The sequence below is a fragment of the Schistocerca serialis genome, chromosome 1 (genome assembly GCF_023864345.2).
Source record: "Schistocerca serialis cubense isolate TAMUIC-IGC-003099 chromosome 1, iqSchSeri2.2, whole genome shotgun sequence".
Taxonomy (NCBI): domain Eukaryota; kingdom Metazoa; phylum Arthropoda; class Insecta; order Orthoptera; family Acrididae; genus Schistocerca; species Schistocerca serialis.
In genome coordinates, this window is record NC_064638.1 from 452,233,017 (window position 1) to 452,254,258 (window position 21,242).

Here is a 21,242-nt window from a genome sequence, read left to right on the forward strand (position 1 = left end):
CAAAACTGTAGATTTACGCTCAGAAGGACACTACAGAGGAATCCGGTTCTAAAATTAGACGATACAAGCATACAGAGGAAGCAAGCCACACGTTATCTCGGACTGCATCTAGACGAAAAACAAACTTTCAACCACCATATAAAATTGACGATTGACAAAGCCTCCAAAATTATTCACAAACTAGCAAGACTAAACACAACTCAGTACAAATTACCTTTCAAGTCGATAAGGACCTACCACATTGCGATATTTGAATCCGTCGCATGCTTCGCCGCAAGTGCTTGGGCTCACAGACTGAACATACAGACTAACAAGACAATTGCAAGACGAGGCCAACGTAGTGTACTCCTGAGAATGAGCGGAGCCTTCAACACCATGTCACTAGAGGCACTTTGCGTTGTGATGGGGACCTGCCCTATAGATATAATAGTACGTTACAGAGCTGCACTTTACTGGCTTAAGAGGGACAGGCTCGATAAAGTCATCGAAATTACGGGAACCAACATTATGAACAAAACACAAATGAAACAATGGCGGATTCAAACATGGCAGAGAGAGAGGGATGCATCCGATAAGGGTCGCCGAGTACACTCTTTCTTTGCTGATATACACGAAAGACTACAACTGAAACATGTCGACCAAAGCCGGGGGATGGTCTATTGCCTGACAGGCCACGGGCCGTATCCGGTACATTTAAACCGTATGGGACAAACTACCGATGAAGTACGCGTATGAGGAGAAACTGGGACACCAGAACATGTCACACTGCTGTGCAACACGCTAGCACAGGTGAGACCTATACAGAATGACAATAACATCGACAGAATAATACGTAATCCCTATCACTGGATCACAATCAATAGCGTAGCCGATAGTGTATGGATCACTGTGCACGAAGAATACAAGCGCCAAAAGCCATATGGAAGGAGGCGTAGACAAGCACAAACAACACAACAAACCACATAACACTAAGTGAACATGACTCAGAAGGGATCAACATGTAAGGGACCAAAACCAACAATGTATGACACTGCATGCCACAACACAGTCACAAACAACACATCAATCATAAAACAAATAAACACCGGCACCACATACTAAGACTGTAGTAATAAGGTAATGTCGCTTGGGAGGAGAAGGCTCGAAGAATTTTTATTCCGAGGCTCCTCCTCCCCAATGGCATCCTGCATAGTGTTTAAAGTATACTGCACACAAGCAGTAACGTATTGCTCGTCTTACTGTGTGCAGACAGAAGTATATTCTCTTCTCTATTCAAAGCTACAATCAATGAATTTCATATGTCAGAAATGTATTAAGTTATTTAAGGAATAATGTATTCAAGTAGCAATGAAGTACATTCTATTTCAACTAACAAGTTACAAACATAAGTGCGTTTCTCATGTGAAGCTAAAATTCATGTATTCCATGTATGAAGTACTCAACCAGTAATTTAATCTGTATAATCTGTGTAAACATACATTAGCGCAAACCATTTCAGATGAGAATAGCTCGGGGTTGTACCGAGACCTTCTCATCTGAAATAGATAGAAATAGGCCATTACTAACCAATACGCTCTCTCTAAATTATAAATTATTCTTAACCACGCTCATTGTATTACTTTTCTTTTTTTCTTTTGCTTTGATATTTTCCCTGTATAAATTATATTCTCATTAACTAGGTAGTAACAAATTATATGGAACCATTTTAACAATTGTTAACCAATCAATTCGCTGTAACCACAGAGAAAACTTTATATATCCTGTTCTTTAAATTATTTTAAAAAAAGCGTTATCAACTGTATACCAATAAGACTGTAACAACGAGAAGCCTTTGTTATCAGATTCAGACGCATCCGACCCACCTTACATTTCAAGGCGGTGGGTTACTCTGTACTGTTAATGAAATAAATGAAATAAATCTCCTGACTGCTCTCAGACTTCGTTCCACTGCAAAATATCTTACTACAACCACCTTCAATGCATAGTGGCCCGTCTTTCTAACTTGGGCGCTACCAATTGTTGGACGTACTGGAAGAGTCTGTTATCATGATTTTAATCCTCCCGTTTATTTCAAAAAGTATTCGCTTTGAGTGCACTCATCACTGAACAGAATGACACGAATTCAGAGATTTTTCACTAGAATATCGTCTCTGTTTCCGACTGGGTTCATGAATTTCCTGTCAGAAAGGTCACAGTTCGTAATAAGCGATGGGAAGTAATCTTGTAAAACAGAAGCGATATCTGGGGTTACAAAAGAAGTATTACAGGCCCTCTGTTGCTCCTAATCTATGTACACTATGTGATCAAAAGTATTCGGACGCCTGGCTGAAAATGACTTACAAGTTCGTGGCGCCCTCCATCGGTAATGCTAGAATTCAGTATGGTGTTGGCCCACCCTTAGCCTTGATGACAGCTTCCACTCTCGCAGACATACGTTCAATCAGGTGCTGGAAGGTTTCTTGGGGAATGAGAGCCCATTCTTTACAGAGTGCCGCACTGAGGAGAGGTATCGATGTCAGTCGGTGAGACCTGGCACGAACTCGGCGTTCCAAAACATCCCAAAGGTGTTCTATAGGATTCAGGTCAGGATTCGGTGCAGGCCAGTCCATTAAAGGGATGTTATTGTCGTGTAATCGTTCCGCCACAGGCCGTGCATTATGAACAGGTACCATATCGTGTTGAAAGATGCAATCGCCATCCCCGAATTGCTCTTCAGCAGTGGGAACCAAGGTGCTTAAAATATCAATGTAGGCCTGTGCTGTGATAGTGCCACGCAAAACAACAAGGGGTGCAAGCCCCCTCCATGAAAAATACGACCACACCACAACACCACCGCCTCCGAATTTTACTGTTGGCACTACACACGCTGGCAGATGACGTTCACCGGGCATTCGCCATGCCCACACCCTGCCATCGGATCGCCACATTGTGTACCGTGATTCGTCACCCCACACAACGTTTTTCCACTGTTCAATCGTCCAATGTTTACGCTCCTTAGACCAAGCGAGGCGTCGTTTGGCACTTACCGGCGTGATGTGTGGCTTATGAGCGGCCGCTCGACCATGAGATCCAAGTTTTCTCACCTCCTGCCTAACTGTCATAGTACTTGCAGTAGATGTTGATGCAGTTCGCAATTCCTGTGTCATGGTCTGGATAGATGTCTGCCTATTACACACTAAGATCCTCTTCAACTGTCAGCGGTCTCTGTCAGTCAACAGAAGAGGTCGGCCCGTAGGCTTTTGTGCTGTACGTGTCCCTTCACGTTTCCACTTCACTATCACTTCGGAAACAGTGGAGCTAGGGATGTTTAGGAGTGTAGAAATCTCGCGTACAGTTATGACACAAGTGACACCCAATCATCTGACCACATTTGAAGTCCGCCAGTTCCGCGGAGTGCCCCAGTCTGCACTCTCACGACGTCTAATGACTACTGAGGTCGCTGATATGGAGTACCTGGCAACAGATGGCAGCACATTGCACCTAATATGAAAAACGTATGTTTTTGGGGGTGTCTGGATGCTTTTGATCACATAGTGTAAATGATTTAGGAACAACCCTCTTAGATTATTTGCTGATGCTGTCATCTACCGCCTTGTGAAGTCACCTGAAGACCAAAAAGAATAGCAAAATGATTTAAAAGGCATCTGTACTGTGCGAAAAGTGACAGTTGGCGCTAAACAAAAAAGAGCACTAAAAAAACAAATCCGTTAAAATTAATTTACAGGGGTAAATCATGCAAATTTAAAGTTTGTCAATACCTAGGGACTCCAATTATGAACAGCCTAAGTTTGAACTTCTATATACAAAATGTAGTTGGGAAGGCGAACCAAAGAGTGCTATTTTTGCAGAACACTTAGATGATGCAACAAATCTGTTAAAGAGAGTGCCTAAACTACACTTGCCCGTCCTCTCTTGGGTTATTGCTGCATGATATGAGATGCTTACCAGGTAGGACTGATTGAAGGCATCGAAAAAGGACAGTTCAGTCTGTATTATCGCGAAATAGGAGAGAGAGGATCACAGATATGATACGCGATGGTATTCATATCAGGTCTCCACCCGAAACATAACATCATCTTGGTACAGTTTACGGAGCCACATTGCAGGAGATCTTTTCACGAAATTTCAATTGCCAACTTTCTTCTCCGAACGCGAAATTCCCAGCTACATAAAGAGAAACGAACGCCGTAATAAAATGATGAAATCACAGATCGGTCGAAGACATTTAGGCGTTCATTTTTGTCAGGTGCTGTTTGAGAGTGGAATGATCCAGAAAAAGTCTGAAAGTAGTTCTATGAACCCTGTGCCAAACACTTAATTGTGGACTGCAGAGTAGTCATGTAGATGCACATGCCTCACCCCATACCTTGGATTATCGCTTCCATTGTAAAAACTGCAAACTGCCTCTACACCTTAAAAAAATGCAATCTAAAATCCTTCAATACACCTTATTTAACTTCCTGTTATTTTATGACACGTCACAATACGCAACCACTGACCTCCTTCTTTCGGAGCACGTCGAAAAACAGAGCCGCCCCTTCCGATAGCTGCAATCCCGCAACGACTAGGGGTCTGCCGGGTTGCCGTTCATACTGTTAGCAGGCGACAGGTCATAATACGATACCAGTGTACTAAACTTCAGACTAGTCAAAACATGAGAAACGAGAAATACGAGAAGTAAGCCTTATCATAACGAAGTAAGCCTTATCATAACGTCTTTTATTACAAATTTACTATTGCACATTTTTCACAATGATAGTGGATTTCGTTGAAGTACAGAACATCTTCGGACCAGTAGTAATTGTAGAGTCTCCAGTTGGTTTTCAGTGGTTTACACAGCGTCTCTAAGTCAATAAGGGACTGGGTTATCGCTGTGTAAGCAAGTTCGACAGTAGACTGAAATTACAGATTTACAATTATTTAATTTCGGATGTCTCCATGGACCGATGACCACAGCAGTTTGGTCCTGTAAGACCTTGCCACAAAAAATTCGGATGTCTCCAATTGGCATTAGGAAAAGCCCTCTTAAAATTCGAATAAAATCTTGAATACTACTCTACTAGTCGTTTTACACATCTTCTTTCCTATTAGAATTCTACAACCAGAGCAATGTTGTCAGACCTCACGCCGTCAGCTTCAACATGAATGTTGGCAATAGAGGAGAGAAAAGTAATGTTCTACCAAGGTTTGAACGAAGTTAGGTAAACGTGTAATTGATATAAGCTGCCTGATGCATGTCGTTCAAAAATTTCTACTAACAGTTGCTACTTCTCTTCTTTGATATCAGCAGTTTTGTTATATTACTACCCCTGCTGAAGAAAATAAAGAATTTTACAGTTTGTAGGTGCGGAATGGACAAATCTTTTGGCGTATGTAAATATCTGATTTCTTGTCACTTTAGATCGCTATAAAATAAATATACGAGGGGCGTCCAATAAGCAATGCAACACACTTTATTTCTAAAAGCGGACTGGTTTTATTCTGGTTTCCAGCATGTCATACACTAATGGCCAGTAAAATTGCTACACCAAGAAGATGACGTGTTACAGACGCGAAATTTAACCGACATGTAGAAGACGCTGTGATATGCAAATGATTAGCTTTTCAGAGCATTCACACAAGGTTGGCGCCGGTGGAGACACATACAACGTGCTGACATGAGGAAAGTTTCCAACCGATTTCTCATACACAAAAACAGCAGTTGACCGGCGTTGCCTGGTGAAACGTTGTTGTGATGCCTCGTGTAAGGAGGAGAAATGCGTACCATCACGTTTCCGACTTTGATAAAGGTCGTATTGTAGCCTATCGCTATAGCGGTTTATCGTATAGCGACATTGCTGCTCGCGTTGGTCGAGATCCAATGACTGTTAGCAGAATATGGATCGGTGGGTTCAGGAGGGTAATATGGAACGCCGTGCTAGGTCCCAACGGCCTCGTATCACTAGCAGTCGAGATGACAGGCATCTTATCAGCATGGCTGTAGCGGATCGTGCAGCCACGTCTCGATCCCTGAGTCAACAGATGGGGACGTTTGCAAGACAACAACCATCTGCATGAACAGTTCGACGACGTTTGCAGCAGCATGGACTATCAGCTCGGAGACCATGGCTGCGGTTACCCTTGACGCTGCATCACAGACAGGAGCGCCTGCGATGATGTACTCAACGACGAACCTGGGTGCACGAATGGCAAAACGTAATTTTTTGGGATGAATCCAGGTTCTGTTTACAGCATCATGATAGTCGCATCCGTGTTTGGGGACATCGCGGTGAACGCACATTGGAGTGTGTATTCGTCATCGCCATACTGGCGTATCACACGGCGTGATGGTATGGGGTGCCATTGGTTACACATCTCGGTCACCTTTTGTTCGCATTGACGGCACTTTTAACAGTGGGCGTTACGTTTCAGATGTGTTACGACCCGTGGCTCTATCCTTTATTCGATCCCTGCGAAACCCTACATTTCAGCAGGATAATGCACGACCGCATATTTCAGGTCCTGTACGGGCCTTTCTGGATACAGAAAATGTTCGACTGCTGCCCTGGCCACCACATTTTCCAGATCTCGCACCAATTGAAAACGTCTGGTCAATGGTGGCCGAGCAACTGACTCGTCACAATACGCCAGTCACTACTCTTGATGAACTGTGGTATCGTGTTGATGCTGCATGGGAAGCTGTACCTGTACACGCCATCCAAGCTGTGTTTGACTCAATGCCCAGACGTATCAAGGCCATTACTACGGCCAGAGGTGGTTGTTCTGGGTACTGATTTCTCAGGATCTATGCACCAAAATTGCGTGAAAACGTAATCACATGTCATTTCTAGTATCACATATTTGTCCAATGAATACTCGTTTATCATCTGCATTTCTTCTTGGTGTAGCAATTTTAATGGCCAGTAGTGTTTTATTCCCCACTCGCTTGGCTACGTAAACCCAATTTTTCAATATAATCTCCGTTCAATGCGACGGTCTTACGCCAACTTACTGGGAGGATCTGTGTGCCCCCATGGTACAACTCCTCTGGTCGACGTAGGAGCGATCGTGTTGCTGCATCAACAACTTCCCTCGTAATGCGCAAGCAATTCCGCACAGATGGTCCTTCGTTGCTCTGTATGGTCTTCTGTTAGATGTCGAGGAACCCAGTGGGCACAGACCTTTGAGTACCTCAGCTGGTGGGCCGGTGTGTCAGCACTGCCTACAGAGAGGTCCAGTGGAGCAGCAAAGTGTCTGACTGTGATCCGTCCATCACCTGGAACGAGAGTGTCCGCACGTTCCAGCATTGCGACCGGCCAACTCGGAAAATCGGACAGGCTTGCGCGACATTGCCCAACAACTCATCGTGCTTTTTTTCACTGCCACGTCTCCGTAGACATTTTGCAAGTGCCTATAAATATCTTCGATGCTCTGGTTTTCCACCAAAAGAAATTCAATGACAGCTCTCTACGTGGAACGCAAGTCCTTTATGGGTGCCATTTGGAAGACAACATACAGCGCAGCAACCTATCTGGAACTTCATGAAAATCTAGAGGCTGAAGCGAAAATATTTCGCGATGTCCCATAACAAATCAAACTTTTTTTTCAGCAGCATATCTCCGGTGGACAGCATTCTAACTTCTGACAAAAGAAAAGCCTTTAGCTGTTTCAGTCCCGTGAGTACTTCCATAGCGTTTTGAAGGGAGACACCCCTGTCACCAGAGTAATTAAAATGACCCTGCCTTGCACGTGACTGTAGTACCGCCACGTGTTACGCTGTCTATTCGAGTGACTACCGTATGCACTATCAGCAAAAAACTGACATCTCGAGACGTGTGATTTCCGCTGCATAATTGAGCTATGCGTATAAAACGCCCTGTTCTCAAAATCGTGTAGGAAATGGGCTTTTCAAACGCCATAAAATCAATGTAAAACAACATTCATTATTCGTACCTGATATTTCCTTTTTCTGTCCTGCTACGGTTCAGCGCATGTGCAAACTTCATAAATTTATTGTGTAAAAAAGCACGAATAGTCTCATTACACGATTTTTGTTCGTTCTTTGATCCAGAAAGAATATGCTCTTTATTTACCGAAAAGTTGGAGATGTAACTTGATAGGGGAAAACTTCTGCATGTACTGTTCAAACGAACTAAAAAGAAGCATTGAAGCATTACCATCTACTCTCCGAGTCTTCTTACGCATAGACCACCACTGACTCATCTCACACGCATAACGTATAAAATATCTGCTCCAGTAACGCATTCAGTCAGTCATTAATTTTTTTAAAGGGAAGAATGAAGAACAAAACAAAGCATCAAAATCATATCCCTTGCAGACGCCTTGGCGTGAGGCTAATATATTTTTTAATAACTACTGTGTCCACATCCGTCATTCACCTCCTTATATTTCAGAAATACAATATCATGGCTTTTAAAAAAGTAGACTGTAGTTAGCATGGGAGCACTTCGTCTTGGCGTTTAGACTCCCTGTAAGGTGCGCAGATAGTCTGGGGCAACCGGGGAACTGCCCCAGGCTCTAAAAAGAATAGGAAGTCCGAGACGCGCAAAAGAAATAAACAGAAAAGTAGCCAATGATTAAATAATTAAAATGGAAACAAAATTTGCAAAATTAGTGAAATCGATCAGTCAAGAAAAGTACTACTCAATGTTAAAATAATCGAACTTGGCTTTGGAAATCCTTCCAAGATATGTGAATCATTTACCTTTTTAACCTGGGTCAAACATCAGTCTCCATTAGTACTCGAACATCGATTAATTGGATCTATAGACTGAAAGGGACTAGATATGAGAAAATGTCGCGGCCAAGAATATGATGGAATTGAGGACTTAAAGAGATATTTGTGAAATACAGGCAGTAAATATTTTCACAATACACTTGGGGTGAATAAAAAATATATTACATGACACAGACAAGGGCTGCCTAATTTGAAGAAGTTGTCGTAAAAAATTAACCCGTGTGAGCAGATTTAATGTTCCTAAATTCCCGGCAAGAAATAGAATCAGAATACTGTAAAGGTTCACCGATGAAGGTTCGCCTACAGCGTCCTTCCTGATTTATTGGCACTCTCTTGCGCACAGGTGAGTACCCACGATGGCTGGAACAACTGCTGAGACATCGGAGAGCCACCGGTGTGGGAAAAATTCGTGAATACTAATGTATTAGTGAACATGTTACGGAAATATCCTTTGCAAAAGCTGCGCTGCCTTGACTGGCCAGTGAATCGAAAAACTGGTCCCCAAAGACTTGATCAGTGACAGAAGCTGTACATGCATTGGATCGACCACCACGGAGTCCCAAACAGAGAGAAATTAGTTTGAAAAACTTAATTGATTGTAATCTGTCTTTTTCATGTTGGTGTCATTTTAATGGTGTAATCACAAGCCAGATGCTATTATTAAAATATAGTGAACTTAATAAAGATTCAAGGATAGTTATGGAAAAGCTGCGCATTGGCAAATGGTTCAAATGGCTCAGAGCACTATGGGACTTAACTTCTGAGGTCATCAGTCCCCTAGAACTTAGAACTACTTAAACCTAACTAACCTAAGGACATCACACACACCCATGCCCCAGGCAGGATTCGAACCTGCGACCGTAGCGGCCCGCGGTTCCAGACTGAAGCGCCTAGAACCGCTCGGCCACACCAGCCGGCCTGCGCATTGGATGCATTATGTACGAAATATAATCGAAGTGGTGTTACAGCAGATATTGGTTTTATCATTGTAGTTCGAAGCGACTGAAGTGTCTGGTTTTGTGTATCTACTTGGTTGTAATTTATGTTGATGCAGAAGAAAAGTTTTGAGAACAAGCTACGTATTTTACTCCATGGAATTTATATATGGTCTTCGGAGTTTATTAATTCTGGAAGTATCAGCAAGATCAGGAATTTTTCTCTAGCTGAACGAAGTCAGATTCTGATGATAATTCACGGGATTACACACTAATAAATTGTAATATTTCTTAGGGGATTTAATTGACGTTCCCTTTTCTATAGGATCTCCGTGAAGTGAAATTTACTTCGTGAAACTTCTTGAAGTCAATAAGGGTCGTGGGTAGATCGAAAAACGTTCCCCCAATATGTGAGAGAGCCACTTTATTGATTATTAGCAACAAAATCGTGTATAATAATGAACAACGAACTTGGGTGATTATATGGACAAATAACATTAAAAATTTAATTGCAAAGTTCTAAGTAAAATCATTATAGAATCGAAATATATGTATTTTCAAAGTAGTAAGGGAGATAATGGTTTAACGTCTCGTGGTGACGAGGTCATGAGGGAGGGGATACAATCTCGGACGGGATAGATAGGGAAGGAAAGCAGCAGTAACCATCCCAGCGTTTGCCTTAAGCGGTTTAGAACAATCGCAGGAAATCCAAATAGGATGACGACCACTCCAGCTTGTTGCTATTACCCTGTATTTTCAAGCATCAATAACATACCTCATCAAAAACTTAAAAAACTGTTAGGAACACAGTAAAAGGTGAGGCAGGAAAAAAACGTAAGGTAAACGAGGAATGTTGTTAGAGGCTGACCATGAAGTGAGCAAAGATGGTCAGAAAATTGTGGATACTTTCAAAACATTTTTGTATGCAGCAAGTAATTTAAGTCTGAACATTTTCTTAGTCGACAGATTATAGTCCCAATTGAAAATATCCAACAACAAATTTAATACATTGACGAGAAAATACCTACAACATCAAAACTAATTAATGCAGACTAATTCTGGTATACGTTTGTCTAGCTAACAATTTGAGTGATTAACGCTGGAGGATCACAGGCTCATGTAAGCGAGAGATAAGCCACTGCAAATGTGAAATGCTCGTACATTAATAAGAGGTGTGACCATTAGAATGTTGAACGCAAACATTCAGACGTGCATCCAGTGTGTTGTACAGACACCAGATGTCAGCTCCTGAGATGGAGTTCCATACCTGTTGCACCTAGTCGGTCAATAGATGGACGATTAATGTTGACGCTGGGGTTGTCGTCCGATGATGTCCCATATGTGCTCGATTGCAAACAGATCTGGTGATCGAGAAGGCCAAGGCGACATGTCGACGGTCTGAAGAGCATGTTGGGTTACAGCAGCGGAATGTAGACTAACGTGTCCTGTTAGAAACACCTGTAAGTAGGCTGGGTAGGTTTTTTTATTGGTAACGCCATGTAGCGCTCTGTATGAAAATCACTGGCTGTGCTGTGTGCAGTCTGTGGCTGGTTTGCATTGTTGTTGGCTATTGTAGTGTTGGGCAGCTGGATGTTAACAGCGCGTAGCGTTGCGCAGTTGGAGGTGAGCCGCCAGCAGTGGTGGATGTGGGGAGAGAAATGGCGGAGTTTTGAAATTTGTAAGACTGGATGTCATGAACTGCTATATATATTATGACTTTTGATGACTATTAAGGTAAATACATTGTTTGTTCTCTATTAAAATCTTTCATTTGCTAACTATGCCTATCAGTAGTTAGTGCCTTCCGTAGTTTGAATCTTTTATTTAGCTGGCAGTAGTGGCGCTCGCTGTATTGCAGTAGTTCGAATAACCAAGATTTTAGTGAGGTAAGTGATTTGTGAAACGTTTAGGTTAATGTTAGTCAGAGCCATTCTTTTGTAGGGATTTCTGAAAGTCAGATTGCGTTGCGCTAAAAAAATATTGTGTGTCAGTTTAAACACAGTCATGTATAATTGTTCTAAGGGGACGTTTCACACTCAATGGAATGTTGTTCACGAATGGCAGCACAACAGGTCAAATCACGAGACATAGTGCAAATTTGCAGTCATGGTGCGTGAGATAACTACCAGAGTGCTCCCGCTGTCATATAAAATATCCCCAAACCATAAGTCCAGGTGCAGGTCCTGAGTGTCTATCACGCAGAAAGACTGGGTGAAGATCCTCAACTGGTCTCCTAAGCAACTCACGCCACTCACTGGCACCAACGCAGAACAAGATTTCATCAGACCACCTCCTTGCACTCCAATGAGCCCTCGTTTGACACCACTGAAGTCACTAATGGCGGTGTTTTGGGGTCAGTGGAATGTAGCAGATCACTTAGAAGATGCGACAAACCCACTAAAGAGACAGCCTACATTACACTTGTCCGTCCTCTGCTGGAATGCTGCTGTTCGGCATGGGATCCTTACCAGGTAGGATTGACGGAAGATATCGTAAAAGTGCAAAGAAGGGCAGCTCGTTTCGTGTTATCGCGCGATAGGGGTGAGAGTGTCACTGATAGTTGGGGTGGCAGTCACTGAAACAAAGGCGGTTTTCTTTGCGGCGAGATCTACTTACGAAATTTCAATCACCAACTTTCTCTACCGAATGCGTAAATATTTTGTTGACACCCACCTATGTGGGGATAAATATTCATCATAATAAAATAAGAGAAATCAGAGCTCGAACGGAAAGATTTAGGTGTTTCTTTTTCAGACGCGCCATTCGAGATTGGAAAGGTAGAGAAGTACACTACTGGCCATTAAAATTGTTACACCAAGAAGAAATGCAGATGATAAACGGGTATTCATTGGACAAATATATTATACTAGAACTGACATGTGATTCCATTTTCACGCAATTTGGGTGCATAGATCGTGAAAAATCAGTACCCAGAACAACCACCTCTGGCCGTAATAACGGCCTTGATACGCCTGGGTATTGAGTCAAACAGAGTTTGGATGGAGTGTACAGGTACAGCTGCCCATGCAACTTCAACACGGCACCACAGTTCATCAAGAGTAGTCACTGACGTATTGTGACGAGCCAGTTGCTTGGCGACCATTGACCAGACGTTTTCAATTGGTGAGAGATCTGGAGAATGCGCTGGACAGGGCAGCAGTCGAACATTTTCTGTATCCAGAAAGGTCCGTACAGGACCTGCAACATGCGATCGTGCATTATCCTGCTAAAATGTAGGGTTTCGCATGGATCGAATGAAGCGTAGAGCCACGGGTCGTTACACATCTGAAATGTAACGTCCACTGTTCAAAGTGCCGTCAATGCGAACAAGAGGTGACCGAGACGTGTAACCAATGGCACCCCATACCATCACGCCGGGTGATACGCCAGTATGGCGATGATGAATACACGCTTCCAATGTGCGTTCACCACGATGTCGCCAAACACGGATGCGACCATCATGATGCTGTAAACAGAACCTGGATTCATCCGAAAAAATGACGTTTTGCCATTCGTGCACCCAGGTTCGTCATTGAGTACACCACCGCAGGCGCTCCTGTCTGTGATGCAGTGTCAAGGGTAACCGCAGCCATGATCTCCGAGCTGATAGTCCAAGCTGCTGTAAACGTCGTCGAACTGTTCGTGCAGATGGTTGTTGTCTTGCAAACGTCCCCATCTGTTGACTCAGGGATCGAGACGTGGCTGCTCGATCCGTTACAGCCATGCGGATAAGATGCCTGTCATCTCGACTGCTAGTGATATAAGGCCGTTGGGATCCAGCACGGCGTTCCGTATTATCCTCCTGAACCCACCGTTTCCATATTTTGCTAACAGTCATTGAATCTCGACCAACACAAGCAGCAATGTCGCGATACGATAAACTGCAATCGCGATAGGCTACAACCCGACCTTTAGCAAAGTCGGAAACGTGATGGTACGCATTTCTCCTCCTTACACGAGGCATCACAACAGCGTTTCACCAGGCAACGCCGGTCAACTGCTGTTTGTGTATGAGAAATCGGTTGGAAACTTTCCTCATGTCAGCACGTCGTAGGTGTCGCCACCGGTGCCAACCTTGTGTGAATGCTCTGAAAAGCTAATCATTTGCATATCACAGCATCTTCTTCCTGTCGGTTAAATTTCGCGTCTGTAGCACGTCATCTTCGTGGTGTAGCAATTTTAATGGTCAGTAATGTAGATGTGCCCTACAGTGCGTCTGGCTCGGAGCTGTCCTCGAAGTAACCGATTTGTAACAGTTCGTTATGTAACTGTGGCGCCAACTGCTGCTCAGATTGCTGCTGCAGATGCAGTACAATGCGACGGAGCCATACGCAGGACACGATGGTCTTCCCTCTTGGTAACATCACGTGGCTGTCCGGAGCCCGGACTACTTGCGACTGTCCTACCCGTAACCACCGCTGCCAGCAATCACGTACAGTGGCTACACACCTGCCAACTCTTTCTGCAATATCGCAGAAGGAACATCCAACTTCTCGTAACCCTCTCGTTCAAACTCAGTGAGGGGTCCTACAGGGAATGTTAAGAAAGGTAGGAAGATGTACTTGCTTAGCAAGGGTGACAGGATACAAATTTCAGAATGTCTCAGCAGTCAGCATCAAATATTCGGTGACGAGGACGAAGATGTGGAGAACAAATGGAAAAAAATTCAAAGGTATCGTTCAATATTCCCTAGACACGTATGTTGCGAGTAAGGTATTAAGGGGTGGGGAAGATACACCATGGTTTAAACAGCCGTGTTAGAATAGCGCTACGTAAACAAAGAGCACTTCAACTCAGATTCAAGGGAAGTAAAAATCTAGCTGACAAACAAACGCTTAACGGAGCGAAAATGAGCGTAATGAGAGTAATAAGAGAAGCTTTCAATGGTTTTCAAAGTAAGACGTTGTCAACCGACCTGAGTAAAAACCCTAAGAGATTTTGGTCGTATGTAAAATCAGTAAGTGGGTCAAAATCATCTATTCATTCTCTCAGCGACCACACCGGCACAACAACGGAAGATAACAGAGAGAAGGCCGAAATACTGAATTCTGTCTTCCGAAGTTCTTTCACCGCGGAAGATCGTAACGCTGTCCCTCCTTTCAATCGTCGTACGAACGTCGAAACGGCAGATATTGAGATAACCGATTGCGGAACTGAAAAGTAACTACAATCGCTTAGTAGTGGGAAGGCTTCCGGACCAGATAAGATACCTATAAGATTCTATAAAGATTATGCGAAAGAACTTGCTCCCCTTCTAGCAGCAATTTATCGTAGATCGCTTGAGCAACGAAAGGTACCTAACTACTGGAAAAAAGCGCAGGCCATTTCCGTTTTTAAGAAAGGCCGTAACACGTATCCGCACAATTATAGACATTTATCGTTGACGTCAATCTGTTGTAGAATGATGGAACGCGTTCTACGAGGTGCGACATTAAAGTAATGAGACTGATGTGAAAAAAAAAATGTTGCTTACCATTTTAGACGAGTTTAGTGCTGTCTCCTTCAAAGTAGTTCCCTTCTGCTTGCCCACACTTTTTCCAGCGCTTCTGCCATTGATGATAACATTTCTGGAACTCATCTTCTGTAACATCCACAAAGAGCCTCGTCACAGCTTTTTGGACATCTTGTGTTATTTGAAAATGGTGTCCCTAGACCGCCGTTTTGACTCTTAGAAATAGAAAAAAGTCTTACGGAGCGATATCTGGTGAATAAGGTGGTTGTGGTAGCACTGAAATTTGTTTTGAGGTTAAAAATTGCTATACTGACAAAGCAGTATGGGATGGAGCATTATCGTGATGTAGAATCCAATTATCAGCAACGTTGGCACGGACAAGAAGAACTCTTTTACGAAGTCTTTCTAAAATTTCTTTGTAGTAATATTAGTTAACTGTTTGCCCAGGAGGCACCCATTCTTTATGAACAATTTCCTTGGAATCAAAGAAGTACACAAGCAGGCATTTCACTTTTGACTTTGAACATTCGTTCTGCCTTCAAAATAGTTCAAATGGCTCTGAGCACTATGGGACTTAACTTCTAAGGTCATCAGTCCCCTAGAACTTAGAACTACTTAAACTTAACTAACCTAAGGACATCACACACATCCATGCCTGAGGCAGGATTCGAACCTGCGACCGTAGCGGTCGCGCGGTTCCAGGCTGTAGCGCCTAGAACCGCTCGGCCACTCCGGCCGGCTATCAATTTCAAATTACATTTTATTCCATTAATGAGACGCCTATGATTTAAAAAGCAAATTAATTTTCTGACAAAAATACAGCTTAATGCATGAAATCCATCTATAATACAATAGAAATTCTTGTAAAACTATTTCGTGTCTTATGTGCAAGGAACATAAAAGCTTCAAGATACAATGGTGATATACTCAACTTATCAAATATATCCATATGAATCAAAACAGACAGAACTAGGTATTGAAACAGCAAATAAGAATGTATAATTTTGTAATATTCAGTTTTCCTGTAGGTATAAAATTAATGAAATTCATGCTTCTCCAAAGACAAGTTGCCTCAACAAACTGTGGTCTATGTGATGGTAGGCTTTCTCGGTGTATCCCAAGGACAAAAGTCTTCTAGGGTAATCAGTCGAGTGGTGATGTCGCGCTGCCTCAACATATCAATGAATTTCAGGTCAAGTGTCGAAACGATGTGTTTTGAGTATCTATAAATAGAAGGCCACTGCCGAGTCTGGGAGGAAAGTGCAGAGATCAACATCAGCACTTCCTTATCTCCATTGTCGTATTATATCTGAGACGATTGGGCACGTTACATCTCGCTGACAGCAGCATCAGCACTTCCTTATCTCCAACGGCATACTGCGAACCTCGTGCCACGGCCAAGGAGGGGAAGGGAGGGAAATACATTTGCAGTTTAAACTTCTTAAAGCCACGGAGCGCCGCCTCTGGCTCTGAGGCGCTTATTAGCTGAGTAGGCCGGCCGTTGTGGCCGAGCGGTTCTAGGCGCTTCAGTATGGAACGCGTGACCGCTATGGTCGCAGGTTCGAATCCTGCCTCGGGCATGGATGTGTGTGATGTCCTTAGGTTAGTTAGGTTTAAGTTGTTCTAAGTTCTAGGGGACTGATGACCTCAGGAGTTAAGTCCCATAGTGCTCAGAGCCATTTGAACCATTTTTGAAATTGATATTTATGCTTACACATACACTACTGGCCATTAAAATTGCTACACCACGAAGATGACGTGCTACAGACGCGAAATTTAACCGACAGGAAGAAGATGCTGTGATATGCAAATGATTAGCTTTTCACAGCATTCACACAAGGTTGGCGCCGGTGGCGACACCTACGACGTGCTGACATGAGGAAAGTTTCCAACCGATTTCTCATACACAAACAGCAGTTGACCGGCGTTGCCTGGTGAAACGTTGTTGTGATGCCTTGTGTAAGGAGTAGAAATGCGTACCATGACGTTTCCGACTTTGATAAAGGTCGGATTGTACCCTACCGCGATTGCGGTTTATCGTATCGCGACATTGCTTCTCGCGTTTACCGAGATCCAATGACTGTTAGCAGAATATGGAATCGGTGGGTTCAGGAGGGTAATACGGAACGCCATGCTGGATCCCAACGGCCTTGTATCACTAGCAGTCGAGATGACAGGCATCTTACCCGCATGGCTGTAACGGATCGTGCAGCCACGTCTCGATCCCTGAGTCAACAGATGAGGACATTTGCAAGACAACTACTATCTGCACGAACAGTTCGACGACGACGAACCTGGGTGCACGAATGGCAAAATGTCATTTTTTCGGATGAATCCAGGTTCTGTTTACAGCATCAGGATAGTCGCATCCGTGTTTGGCGATATCGCGGTGAATGCACATTGGAAGCGTGTATTCGTCATCGCCATACTGGCGTATCACACGGCGTGATGGTATGGGGTGCCATTGGTTACACATCTCGGTCACCTCTTGTTCGCATTGACGGCACTTTGAACAGTGGACGTTACATTTCAGATGTGTTACGAACCGTGGCTCTACCCTTCATTCGATCCCTGCGAAACCCTACATTTTAGCTGGATAACGCGCGACCGCATATTGTAGGTCCTGTACGGGCCTTTCTGGATACTACAGAAAATGTTCGACTGCTTCCATGGCCAGCACATTCTCCAGATCTCTCACCAACTGGAAACGTCTGGTCAATGGTGGCCGAGCAACTGACTCGTCACTTGATGAACTGTGGTATCGTGTTGAAGCCGCATGGGCAGCTGTACCTGTACACGCCATCCAAGCTCTGTTTGACTCAATGCCCAGGCGTATCAAGGCCGTTATTACGGCCAGAGGTGGTTGTTATGGGTACTGATTTCTCAGGACCTGCGCACTCAAATTGCGTGGAAACGTAATCGCATCTCTGTTCCAGTACAATATATTTGTCCAATGAATACCCGTTTATCAACTGCATTCCTTCTTGGTGTAGCAATTTTAGTGCCCAGTTGTGTAATTAAAATAAGATGGGTCGTTTTCCGCCTTTGTGTCAGGGCAGTTTGCGTGCTTAAGCTTACTTCTTCCAGCCAAGTCGTGCGGTTCGTGAAGGACTTCGAGAAATTGAAGTGGGCTACGGATATATTACCAGAATACGATGCCTATAATACTGCGTACGAGGGCTGTCCCTTACGTCCTGCGCTCCGACAGAAAATAAGCACTGACAGAAATGAACCAGTGACTGCTGGATTAAATGTGAAGTTGTTGGAACATTGACGGTGTGATCGTCTTTCACATATGGTAGAAATGTAACGTTCCAGTATTAGTGAATGTGTTACGGTTTCTGTGGATGGGCTACTGATATCATAGATATTCAACTACGTTTAAAAAATTGAGTAACATACGTAGCAGTGACACATGATCCACCGACCAATTTTAACAGATTTTTACGCTCTACTATTTAAATCACTGAGATTTCATAGAGGACAATTGTCACTCATAACTTTTGATAATAATGTTGGAAATTGACAGCGATCTGATAGATAATTAAAATACAAACATACGACGGTAACATTCATTCAGTTCCACAAGAAGCGGTACGCCACCATCAGTATGAAACAAAGACACTATTGTAAATATATGTTTACATGAAAATGGCTCTGGCTCTGAGCACTATGGGACTTAACATCTATGGTCATCAGTCCCCTAGAACTTAGAACTACTTAAACCTAACTAACGTAAGGACATCACACACATCCACGCCCGAGGCAGGATTCGAACCTGCGACCGTAGACGTCGCGCGGCTCCGGACTGAGCGCCTAGAACCGCTAGACCACCGCGGCCGGCTACATGAAAATACATGTTATTACTACTTGTACAATTACCTAACAGTTAATCCAATCGCCGCCATTATCGAGTATAGCTTGGCACCTTTTTGCCACGCTTTTCGCGAAATTTTCTGCATATTCTCTCGGTAACAATCTCCATATCGTCCTGATTTGACGTGACAGCCGCTTCAAAGTATATATTGGCTTTCCTTTATGCTTCATGAAACGGCCTTGCCGCAGTGGATGCGCCGGTTCCCGTTGGATCACCGAAGTTAAGCGCTGTCGGGCGTGGCCGGCACTTGGATGGGTGACCATCCGGGCCGCCATGCGCTGTTGCCATTTTTCGGAGTGCACTCAGCCTCTTGATGCCAACTGAGGAACTCCTTGATCGAATAGTAGCGGCTCCGGTCAAAGAAAACCATCATAACGACCGACAGAGCGGTGTGCACACCACACGCCCCTCCTCTCCGCATCCTTAACTGAGGATGACAAGCCGGCCGCGGTGGCCGAGCGGTTCTAGGCACTGCAGTCCGGAACCGCGTGACTGCTACGGTCGCAGGTCCGAATCCTTCGTCGGGCATGGATGTGCGTGATGTCCTTAGGTTAGTTAGGTTTAAGTAGTTCTAAGGTCTAGGGGACTGATGACCTCGTGTGTTAAGTCCCATAGTGCTCAGAACCATTTGAACCATTTGAGGTTGACACGGCGGTCGGATGGTCCCGATAGGCCCCTTGTGGCCTGAAGACGAAGTGCTGCTGTTTAAGCTTCATCTTAATATACGACCAAACATTTTCGGTCGTATTTGCATCTCGAGACACTGCAGGCCAATCCATCGTGGACACCCCATTGTCCTGTTTCCACGGTGTACAGAGACCGCGGGGATGTTTCGGATCATTTTGAAGCACCCAGTTTGCCTCATTTGAACCAAATAGCTTCTAAACGGACCACAGAACGCATTTTTGGTAAGTATGTAAATATAAATGCAACCAAGTGACGCTTCAGATATTTTGTACTCATTTTAAACTGCGGTCGACAATACAAAACATTCAATTCTCTCACTGTTTATCTATGTACTGTACAAAAGAGCACTGATAGCAGATTCGAGATCGCTACCAGAGATGTCACTGCAAACATTACATTTAAAATTACGGCGTACACTTTCTTGTGGAACTGACTGTACGTAAAACATGAAACATCGATATAGATGTACAAAAAATACAATATTAAGGATTATTTACGTTGATTCGTAATTATTTTTGTCAATGTAAAATTATTACTACTGTGTCCTGCTTACTTTATATTATCCTTAATATTGTTTTCTTATCTACATCTATATCGATGTTTTATGTTTTGCATATGTCACCATCGTGTGCTAAGCCGTATGTCTTGTGACAGCCAGAGCGAGAGCACCAGCAGCAGCGAGTACTGTTTGTATAAAGCGTTTATTTTGCATTTTGTTTACGACCTTCCACTAAGGAAGGGATTCTATTTGTGTTTATCTGCTCTGCATAGTAACTAACAGTTCTTGATAAAACCTTACGTAGTTTTCGTGTTAGATTTCTTAGTGTTTTCTTGATCGTTTAGAACAGAAAGCGCCCTAAAACCGTCTTTTGTTTGTTTCGCGGCCGTTAGCCACTAGTCACTTGAATCAGCAGTTGTCTTGTGACAGCCAGAGCGAGAGCACCAGCAGCAGCGAGTACTGTTTGTATAAAGCGTTTTTGTACTTATTTGCTGCGCTTAGCTTTTAAATAGTTTTTCTGGGAAAACCTAGCGTAGTTTTCGCGTCTCGTATTTCAGTGAGTGTTTCTTGATTATCAGAGTAGCTCATCAGAAGATTATCTTGGGAATTTGTCACCGTATAGAGTAGGGTAAACATAGTCATGTGTAGGGACTGTGGTTGTTGTGAGCGGACGCAAGGAGAATTGGCCACTCTTCGGGGGCAGGTGGAGGCTTTGTCTGTTAGGCTCATCGAGCTCGAGGCGCAGGCGTCGGCTCGTAGTGGCGTTGGGGCAACTGTGGTGAGACCTATGCCTACTTCGGTGGCTTTGGAATCACATGGAACCCCTGATGTCGCTGCGTCTTCCGGCAGTGAGCATCTTACCGGTCAGCCATCACTCCAGGGTGAATGGCGGACAGTGGTGGGCTCGCGCGTGCCTGGCCGAAAGGCAAAGGTGGGATCTGGCCGCGTAGCAGCTGCCTTACCCCTTTCCAACAGGTACGGGGTGCTTCCTAGTGGTGATGACATCGTTTCCGAGCCACCACAGGATGCCTCGCCTGTTGGGCCAGTGGCCGATT

At 43.9% G+C, this 21,242-nt stretch overlaps 1 pseudogene; it reads left to right on the top strand.

Annotated features, from left to right (window-relative positions):
* The first annotated feature begins 19,170 nt into the window (after positions 1-19,170).
* On the top strand, positions 19,171-19,288 carry LOC126424854 (5S ribosomal RNA; annotated as a pseudogene).
* Positions 19,289-21,242: the final 1,954 nt, after the last annotated feature.